Source organism: Nyctereutes procyonoides, unplaced genomic scaffold, assembly GCF_905146905.1.
Source record: "Nyctereutes procyonoides isolate TBG_1078 unplaced genomic scaffold, NYPRO_anot_genome, whole genome shotgun sequence".
NCBI classification, from domain to species: Eukaryota; Metazoa; Chordata; class Mammalia; order Carnivora; family Canidae; genus Nyctereutes; species Nyctereutes procyonoides.
The window spans coordinates 51,114,214-51,125,061 of record NW_026575042.1 but is presented as its reverse complement, the minus strand read 5'-3'; the positions used below and the strand labels follow the sequence as shown (position 1 = coordinate 51,125,061).

Below are 10,848 nucleotides of genomic sequence, written 5' to 3'. Positions count from 1 at the left end.
GCGCAACACACAGGTACTTAATGTTGCCCAACACCCTGTTGAGCAAGTAAATCAAGGGCTGTGCGATTATACAAAATTACTTTAACCAGTTGAGTCAAGCGATCCTTGTTGGGCTGTTACTGCTTTGGTTGTGGGGTCAGCGAGCTGTCTGGAATGTAGGAAGAGATCTCTGATCACGCATCCATTGGCATTTATTCAGATCCCTGGGTGGGAGAAAAGCTCCCCAGATGCAGAATCATGTGAGCCTCCTGGAAAATCCTGCTTGCGACAGACAGGAAGTCTCAAGGGGGCGGACCTGTAGGAAGCTTCTGACGTGGGACTCCAGGATTACACCCTGAGCCGAAGGCAGACCTTAACCGCTGAGCCACCCAGGTGTCCCAAAAAGGTCTAAATTCCATCGTATTTTCTTAGGTTGTAGGCGGACAGATTATATTTAAAAAAGGAAAAATAGGGGAGCCAGGGTTGTGCACTTGATAAATGTGGAAATGTTTAGTTAGTGCAGTTATGACTGGGGAAAGGTTGAAACAAGAAATAGAAACGCCTGGTCCTAACCACGTAGGTAAAATCTATAGGCTTGTAGTGGTATTTTGGACTGAAGGGAAATTAGGTACGAGTAAGACCAAATGGTCTCTGACTTTGGAAGCAAAATGGAGTCTCTGGCGACAGATCCAACAGTCAGAGAGGCTTAACGCTTTGGCAATAGACCAAGAAATGTGCATAAGACCATTACCTTTCCAAGGGAAAGGGGGGTGAAAAACAAAGTGAGAAGCAACAGGAGGAAAGGGGTATAAAGGTCTGGTCTTGTTATTCTAGAAAAGCTGTCACTTGCTCCAATTCCTGGAAATCTTTACTTTCAGGTCACGGGACATATGCAGGGAGGTCCAGGATGGGTTTGGTGCGTTCTTGAGATGTAACACATGAATCCAAGTGTCGATTCCTTCGTGTCTGGCTGCACAAGGGTCAGTTAACAGTACCTGATGGGATCTTCCCAAAGGGGTGGAAGAGTGTCTTTGTAGAGATGTTTTTTCCAATAGATGGAGTCCCCAGGTTGCAAGGTGTGACGTTTAAGGTCTTCATCTCCTGGGAGTACTCCGAAAAGAATGCTCTACCAGCATGGATATTTTGATAGAAGCAATTAGGCCTTTACGGTATTTGAGTAAATCTCTTCTTGTCAGCTGTGGATCAAAGAAGCAGGGGCAAGGTACATTGAGAGTTTTATTACGAGGAAAAGAGGTTCTTACTGAACCTATGCAAATAGGCACATTGTCATGCATATAAATAAAATAAATAAAATAGAATTAATAAAATAAATCAATAAATAAAATAAAAATATTTAATAAGAGTTTCAGAATTCTGGGGAAATCAGGAAGGGGGAAAAAAAAAGATAAATGCTTCAACCTTTGTGGTAAAGATACATTTCACCAAACTGCATGCTCGTTTTGGCAGCGCATGTACTAGAATTGGAACATTTTACCAAACTGCTGTAAGTTATGGGTAACTTAAAGGAGAGGAGAGAAGGGGGTTTTGAAGTCTGGAAAGCAAAACATTAAAGCAACTAGTTTTCTATTAAGAGCTTTAGAAATTCTTCCGTTTGGTGTCATGATCTTAAATTTATCAAACCTGCATCCTAGAGTACTTGTCAAGGTCTTTCTCATGAATGTCTTTGAAGATGAAGCACTTAATAGCTGGGCATAAATGACAAAAGATGTAAAAATAGCAATGGTTAAAGAGCTGATGAGAGTTCATTATGATTTTGACAAGGAAATTTCGTTATTTGTGGCACACAACATCTCAAGATAGTAATTAGAATTATGACTGATAACATCATACCAGGGCATATCAGAATTTTAGGGATTTTTTTGAATTCCTAGAACACTTATGATGTACACCCATGCAGACATAACACAATGCATAACATTACGTCTCATTTGACGTGCTTCCCATGTCATTTAACATATCAACTAATCCTAAACAGTAAAGCCCGTCCCTTTTTATAAGGAAAGGGAACAAATCTTTTGAAAAGTTTCAGGGACCCTTTGGGATTTATCAAAGTTACTTTCAGACCAAAAAGACTACATTTAGAATTAGCCTTGGGGAAATTCATAAACAAAAACCAATAGGTTTCGGACACTTGATCGAACAGGATCATAGATCATTATGAAACAATAGTTAATTATCTTCTCAAGCAAAGCAACAGTAAAAGGTGTCAAAGGCAAGAACAAAGGGTCATGTGGTTGTAAGCAAAACTTAGCTTTCTTAATCTCCAGAAGATTCCATTTACTTGACAATAAAGATAACGAAGTATAAGAAATTATTTTTGATAAAACACAAAATCTTGGGTGCCTGGGTGACTCAGTCAATTAACCATCTGCCTTCAGCTTAGGTCATGATCCCAGGGTCCTGCTTCTCCCTCTCCCTCTGCCTGCTGCTCCCCTTGCTTGTGCTCCCGGTCTCTCTCTCTGTCAAATAAATGAAATCTTTAAAAAAATACACACATAAGATCTTTACTTTCCAAGTAGATTGCCTTAAAAGGCAAAGAAAAATTTTTAGCCAACTTGACCATACATAAAATTTCTTTTTCAAAATTTTTTTCCATAAACCTTCAATAATTTTCTATATCTATTTAGATTTCTTTTTTTTTAATTTTGATTTATTTATGATAGTCACAGAGAGAGAGAGAGAGAGGCAGAGACACAGGCAGAGGGAGAAGCAGGCTCCATGCACCGGGAGCCCGACGTGGGACTCGATCCCGGGTCTCCAGGATCGCGCCCTGGGCCAAAGGCAGGCGCTAAACCGCTGCGCCACCCAGGGATCCCTCTATTTAGATTTCAATGGTCTTTTTCCTTATTCCAGAACAATCATTTTACTTGAGGACAAAATTCTTTTTTTCATATACTAAAACAACCAGCCAACCATGTTCTTTATAAACTTCCTTACTCCCCCAAAAAACCCAACCACGTTCTCTTTTCCTTATGTATTTTTCATATAGTACTTTTATTTTGTTATTGTTTCTGGTAGTTCTGTGGAACAAAACTTTTTTGCTGATAATTTTCTTCTTTTTTTTTTTTTGCTGATAATTTTCATCTTTTAGTTTAAATGTTACTTTCTCACTTTCAAAAGCATATAAAGCTTATCTAAAAAGAAATGTAAGGCAGTTGTTACAAAATAATTCCAGACTTACTCTTAGAAGATAGTGCAATTGCTTGTGCATTATATTTAACGAATGTAAACTCCTATATAATAGAGTTAAACCACACACTTCTTGGAAGTTACAGAATGAGGTTTACTCATGTCTATAGGCTCATCCTGACCTATCGCGGTTAGACTGGGAACCACAGAACAGGCAGGGCCAACAGCATCCCCTCATTATTGATGAAGAGCGTTGCTCTAAGTGAAGTAGGGAGAATAAAGATTTGAAAAGGGATTTCTAAACTGGCGGCACAGTTATCAATCCCTGGGAAGCCCCACCCCCACCCCCCTCCAACCAGAATTAACAGCTTTGCGAGTAGTTCTAAGAAATGGAGGAAGTTCTTTCAAATAGATTGCTGCCTGGATGCAAATCTGAAAAGGCAATGAAGTATGAGCCTATCAGACAGTGATGACACCTTGGTCTTGAGGAGTAATCACTGGGTATGCGCACACACACACACGCACACACACAAAAAAAAAAAATAGTGGTTGTTCTTATGCTGGCCTTTTGAGCTGCCCACACAGACTTTTGTTGCACAATTTACTGTAATATAAAAGCAATGGCCTTCAAACATGCTGGGTCATTCTTCAGTAAGAGAGTGTGTTTTATGGCCCAGTACGTATACATATATATGCATGTTTATATATATATAATATATTATTTATAAATATATATATTTATTATGATATATTCATATATATAAACATATATGTGTATATATATATACACACACATATATATATAACATACCCATATAAGTAACTGAAATAAGTTTAATTAACAAGTATTTCTTATTTCCAGTATATTCCATGTATTACTCTTTTGCATTTTATGAAATTACTTTTTTGTTTATATGTCATCTGTAGTGAATCCATTTATAAATTGTAGGTAACATTGAAGGTAGTATCTATGTATCTATGTAGACCTAGACAAGACATATATTTTCTATTTGTGTTAATGTCAATCATGACTCATCAAGGGTCTGTGACTATACTTTGAAAAACAAGAAGTTGATAAATTTGGAATATAGAGAGAGTCTGGACTGCCTGGTAAACTCAGGTACAGAATGTTGTTTATTTAATGCTGAGAACTTTGAAGACTTGCCTTCTTAAAAATTAACCCAACAAACTACCAATTCATCGGAGGTTATCTCAGATCATATGAACTGGAAAAACTTGAATTAGTTTCTATGTTTCTGAAAGTATATTTGATTTATATGAATGCTTAATTTTCTTTAAGCCATTAAATTGAGCTCTTTATGAATTAACTTTGATAATACCATTGGGAGGAAAATCTGACATATCTGTAAGGTATACATGCAGACATAGATAACACATAGATTCAGATATATGGTAGCTTTTGTTTAGAAATTTTAGCCATGTCTCAGGTACAAAACTCCAGAGAAAGTAAAGCTGACCTTGAATAATGTGGGTTGGAACTGTGCAGATTCCCTTTCATGTAGATTTTTTTTCCCCAATAAATACCAAACAGTTCTATAAATATAGTTTCTCCTCTTTGTGACTTATGTAATGGTATTTTCTTTTCTCTGACTTTCTTTTTGTAAGGATATAGTATGTAATCCACATAACGCGTACAAAATGTTGATTGATGGTTCCTGTTATGGGTAAGGCTTACTGTCCGTGATGTGGGAAACAAACGCAAAAGAAAAATCAAATTTCCTCACTACCTGCAGCCCACTGACAAGTCCTTGAAACAGGCAGAGGGACATTCCTCTAGGAACTCAGCTGCCTCAGTGTTCATACTTTGCTATGGGCAAAAAGCCATCTTAGCCCAACCCCCAGGATCCTGTGAGTCTACTTTAACATCTAAAAATTATTTTGTCTCTCATGAATAAATAAATAAAATCTTTAAAGATAATAATAAGAAATAAAAATTCCTTTGGAAACTTGCTTTATCTCTACCCCTCAAGATAGATGTTGGCGACCATCCCCCAAGCCTACGACCCACCGATACACATCTAAAGGGTCTCATGACTAGGGTTTTATTCTGCAGTAATATGACCTTTTCCTAACAACAGCTAGCCCCTCAAGATCCTGGAAACCTTGCTTCCAAAATTCCTTAGAGTCATATGCCATCTCCAACCCACTCTCAACTTGAAGATATATTATTAGTCACTCTTCCTGACCCGAGGGCAGCTCTTTCTGCCGAAATCCAAGCCCTAGCCTTCACAAATGCACACTCTACACTACACTGCATTACCTGTACCCGTGCTTTCATAAATAGAACCACCTTTTTGCACCAAAGATGTCTCCAGAATTCCTTCTTGGCCCTGGGCTCCAAACCCCAAAATCTTTCCTACACCATCAACAGCAGCCTATTAGTTCTGGGGGAGTAAAATGTCACGCGGGGCTTTTGGACCGGGTGGAGGTGGGTGTCCCTAACCTCTGCATTAGTCAAGAGTTCAACTTAATGGGATCCAAATTGTGCAGGTGGACTAAGTTAATGTTTCCTGCTCAGATGGCCAAAGTCCTTCATTACAGTCTGTATTTATATGCACACTGTAAGGATCCGATTAGATCTGTTTTTAAACTCATTTTCTCTTTAGAAGATTCTGCGCTTCAATCACAGACTGCCTGCCGTTGTCTCCCTGAGGTTTGAAACCCTCTCTTTTAAGGAGGCTCCTTAAAGTGGATTTATCTAAAAACTTCACCAGAACGGCCATTAAAGAATTCCAAATTCTTCAAAAGTTTATGCATTTTTCAAGAAAGGCGCCAAGATGCTGGTTAAAGAGCCAGGTGGAGCCTGACTTGCCTTCGGATTCCCTGAGACGTCTTAACAATGAGAGGCCTTATTTTTGAACAACTATTCCAAAACCCTGTGCATCATGTGTTTTCCTTCCTTACCAAGAAGCTTCAGACAACAGACACAAAAGAGTAGTCACCAGGGAAGGGTGATGCCTTCAAAAAAAAAAAACAAAACACCCCGATCCCGATCCCAAATAAACCCAGAGAGTTCACAGTACTAAGAGAGCAGCCCTCAAAACCTAAAGGAGACTCAGAGCCAGTTATTTCGCTAACAAAATGAGTTTATTCAGGAATCGCAGAGGAATGGCAATCTGGGACAAGCAACCTATGGCAAGATGATGGCAAGTCTGAAGAAATGAAAGGAAGGTCGGCTTTTCTCAGGTTTTAGGAGAGAAGTGCGGAGAGTTGTTTTTTGAACTAAAGTTCAATGGAGAAGAACAAGAGCTTGAGGTGGCGGCAGTTTCCCGCCGGCTACAGGCCATGGTTAGTTCCTGGTGCTGGCCTGTAAGAGATCTTCCTTCTTTCTCTTAAAACCAGGAGATAAAATTCCTCGGAGGATGTCTTGTCTCTTCGAGGTAAGAATTATCTTCCTCCTGCTGCTGGTCATGGGGCCGCCAGGTGTGGTGTGTGCAGGAGCGCTCCCCCGTCGGGGCTCCCGACACCCCTTCAGATGGTTTCCTTTACTCACTTTCATGGGGGAAAGGTGGATGGGTCCTCGCAAGCCCTAAGCCCACCCCCGCCCCCCGCAATAACCCCTTCGGGAGCAGAGCTCCAGGTAAGGGGACGGCCTTGGCAGGGCGGGCCAGGGGATGCTCCGAGAAGAGACCCCTGGGAGCTCTGTTCTCTGGAAAAGCTCTGGAAGCCCACAGGCTACAAGTCCAAATGGTAAGGGACTGTCTCCACTTTGCAGCTGCTGCCCCAAAGGCGAGGTTTGGGGGTTCCACCTCTAAGTAAGCCCGTGGGGGTGCTTGGGGTCAGGACCACACTAGGCTAGCTGCTGGTAGGACCAGCTGCAGGACCTCCAGCCCCGGGTGCCTTGGCAGCACCTGGCGGATGCGAACTGGGCGGGAGTCGGGAGAGGCTGGGGCCCGGGTGTGGGCTCCTGGAGGTTCAGGGCACCTGCCTACACGCACGCCCTCACCTTCCCAGATCCACGCGTGGGGTCAAGCGCCGGCTGCCACAGGAGCTGCCACTTCAGCACGTTGGCTGTTCCGAATTAAAGCTACTTGTAAACCAGTGGGTGCGGGGGTTCTAGCCCGGCCTCACTCGTGTCCACAGGGCAGAGCGTGACCCCCGCGTGGAACGTGCCTTCCCTGTACCTGGTGGTCGGGAGACCTCAGCGGCCCGGGGGCTGCGCGGACGGACCCTGTCCTGCTTCCGCGGCTCGGCTTCTGCGAGGCTGGGCCTGGGCTCGGCCGGCGGGGCCCGTCCAGGTCGGTGGTGCTTCCTGGCCCAAGGCCGGGCGCTCGTGGAGGCCGTCGGTTTGGCGGATCCCTTGCCACCCAGACGTGCTCCGGGTTTCCTTTTGTCTTTTAATGTCCCAAGCTTGGCTTTGCAACTAGTGAGAATATTGTCTCTGGGATACAACTTGGGGGCCTGTCACGTAGAGTGGGGCCCCGAGCCCCCCGCTCACGCGCTGCCCCTCTCGAGGGAGTGAGCCATCAGAGGCCCCGGCCCCTACAGGATGTTTGTCATCTTATTTTTTGTTCTAGAAAAATCTCTTGGCAGTGGTGCCTGCCCCTAGTCACAGATTTGTGGGGCTGGGGCTGAAGACATCTCACATTTTTGTGGGAGACGTGAAGGTACCATTTTGTCTACACCATCTTTCCTGCCTGTGCAATGAAGGCCTTTGCTGCCTTAGACTATTTGGGGGAGTGACATTTTGGGCCATAGGGGACACATTATTTACTCCCTCTCTTGCATCAATGGTCTAAGCCTGAAAGTTGCGTCCGCGTCTTCCCATAAAAATGATTCTTGGCTGAGTCACTGTTGAGATGAAAAGATCCTATTCATCATTTCCAGATGATGGATCCTTTAAATTGATTATATTTTAATGAAAAAAAATTGATAGGGTGTTCTCAATGACTACTATAGTGGCTAGCTTTGGGGACTCCTTTGAAAAGACTTAAAAAAACAACACAGAGATTAGACTTAGGAAATTAATGTCCACATCCAGTGGACACATCCCCTGCTCAAAACCTGGCCCCATTGGCCTATTCTAATTCTCCTTTCCCAACAAGATTACAGGGAGCCCTGTGGTCTAATCTCAGGGTTTAAAGTATGCAGGTGTTAACCTTAGAAATAAATTGCAAAACAAAAAAATTGTTTTAAATAAAAATAATTAATACATTGCCAGTTATTTTACTATCAAAAGATGGGTTTATTGGGAGTAGCCAAAAATCCAATCCGGGGCAAGCCTATGGCAAGTCCTTGGAACAAAGGCAAAGAATGACCTTTTGTAGAGGAAAGTGGGGAATTGGGACAACGATCAGAAGCTAAACGTCTATTGGAGTAGATCCTACGCGGGAAGTCTGGTGGCTTCTCGTTGGCCGAGCGGTGACTGTGTCTCATCGGCTGGGCTGTGGCTGCGGGAGGGGACGCCTTCCCTCCTCCTGCTCGGGATGTGAGGTCAGAACCCTGAGCAAGGCCTAGTGGCTTCTTGTTGGTTCTGCAGCGGATGAGCGGGAGTGGCAGGACCAGAGAGCTCTCCTCGCCGGGCCTCCTAACTCCATCCTGGGGACGTTTCCCTGTGTTCACGTCCACGCGGGTCCCTCATGTAGATGTTGAACGGAACCGCCCACGACTGGCAGTAAAGCCTGCTTTGCTCCGAGCTCCCAGGGCTCTGCAGCCAGGCTTGGCCAGCTTCAGGCCTTCCTAGCGGTGCCTTGTGTGGGCGCGTCCTAGGACCCTCCGCCACACCCACGGACGGACAGACCCTGTCCCCTGGACAGCAGCGGATACTTTGAATCATAAAGCTCCTTTATCTCCATTTTCAGAAGTTCTACCAAATTCAGACAAAAACTAGAAGGATAAGTGGGCGTGCACCACATCCTTCTTCACAGAGAAGACCGGAGGCCAGAATGTCTCCTAGGCCCTCTTGCCAACGAGCCGCAGCAGGTCAATGTGCGGGCTCGTGGACACTGTGGTTGAATTGTGTCCTCAGAGCAATTTTGGTAAAAACACTTCGTACAGACAGCCTTGACGAAGGCATGAATATTTTGATACTCATTTTAGCTAGAAATCTCCCTAATATAAAGAAGCAAGTTTAAAAAGGTGGCTCAGTCCCTTTGATAGGTTGTAATGCCGCTCTTTGTGAGAATTAAAAATAACTGTCCTTGTCTTGCGAATCTCTACAAAATCAGAAATGCAACTGTGAAAACTAGCTGGAGCCCACCTATTTTACCAATCGCAAATGCTTGTAGTTATTTCTTTTTTAAGATTTTATTTATTCGGGATCCCTGTGTGGTGCAGAGGTTTGGCGCCTGCCTTTGGCCCAGGGTGCGATCCTGGAGACCCGGGATCGAATCCCACGTCAGGCTCCCGGTGCATGGAGCCTGCTTCTCCCTCTGCCTGTGTCTCTGCCTCTCTCTCTCTCTCTCTGTGTGACTATCATAAATAAAAAAATTTAAAAAAAATAAAAAAATAAAAGATTTTATTTATTCATGAGAGACACACAGAGAGAGGCAGACACAGGTAGAGGGAGGAGCAGGCTCCCTGCAGGGACTCGATCCCAGGACCCCAGGGTCACAGCCTGGGCTGGAGGCAGACGCTCAACTGCTGAGCCCCCTGGGTGCCCCTGTAGGTATGTTTTTTTAAGATTTATTTATTTATTTGAGAACGAGCAAGCAAGCATGGGGGGGGGGGTAGGGCAGAGGATTTCAAGCAGGCTCCCCGCTGATGTGGAGCCTGAGGCAGGGCTCAGTCCCGGGACCCCAAGGTCACACAGTGGCAGCTCCGTGTGTCACCGTACAACACTATCACAGTACCACTGACTTCATCCTCTGTGCCGCGCCTTTTATGCCCGTGACATATTTATTCCACGATTTCCGTCGGCCCATCCTCTCACCGCCTTCCCCTCTGGCCTCCACCAGTTTGTTCTATGGTTTTATGGACCTAATTTTGTTTGGTCACTTGTTCCTTCTGTTTTCTAAGGTTCCACGTGTGAGTGAAAGCATGTGGTCTTAGTCTGTCGCTCGGATTGCCATTCAGCACACGGTCCAGGAGCATTCGGGTTGTTCCAAGGGGCAAAGTGAAAGTCTCTTCTTTCATGTGGCCTCTTCCCTCTGCTTAAAGAGTTCTCCTTAACATGTCTTGTGAGGCTGGTGGAGAGGGGACGGACTCCTTTCACTTTGCCCGGGAAACTGCTCACTCCCCTTAGACTCTGGGTCACGCGCTCTCTGGGCCTGCGTACTGGGGGCCTGGTGGTGGCAGGCCGCTTCCTTCCAGCACCCTGAGCGCCCCCACCCCTCCCTTCGACCTGCAGAGGGGCTGCTGAGAAGTAGCCTTCCGGGGCTTCACCTGTATGTCACTGCTTGCTTTGCTGGCGCTGCTTTTACAATTCTCTCCTTATGGGTACTTTTTGCCCTTTTAGTTACTATGTGCCACTGAGTTATTATCTTGGTGTGGACCTCCTGGTTTTATCATTTAGGAGGCCTTTTCTGCTTCCTGCAGCTAGATATTTGTTTTCTTCCCCACATTAGGAAAGTTTTCCATTACTACTACTTCAAACACGTTTTCTGCCAACTTCTCTCACTCTTTTCCTTCCGGGATCCCTAGAACACGAATGTTGTTATGCTTGATGATATAGCAGAGGTCCCCCAGCCTGTTCTCATTTATTATTTATTATTTTTCTTCTTACTGTTCAGCTTGTTTTCCATTACCCTGTCCTCCAGA

General features: G+C 44.3%; 1 long non-coding RNA gene across 1 annotated transcript in view; it reads right to left on the bottom strand.

Moving 5' to 3' along the window:
• Window positions 1–908: 908 nt before the first annotated feature.
• LOC129507028 (uncharacterized) overlaps window positions 909–10,848 on the bottom strand; it is a 73,913-nt gene continuing 63,973 nt past the window's right edge. Inside the window, exon 5 of the long non-coding RNA XR_008663915.1 lies at window positions 909–1,175. This is a non-coding gene — a long non-coding RNA (uncharacterized LOC129507028). The remainder of the gene's footprint in view (window positions 1,176–10,848) is intronic.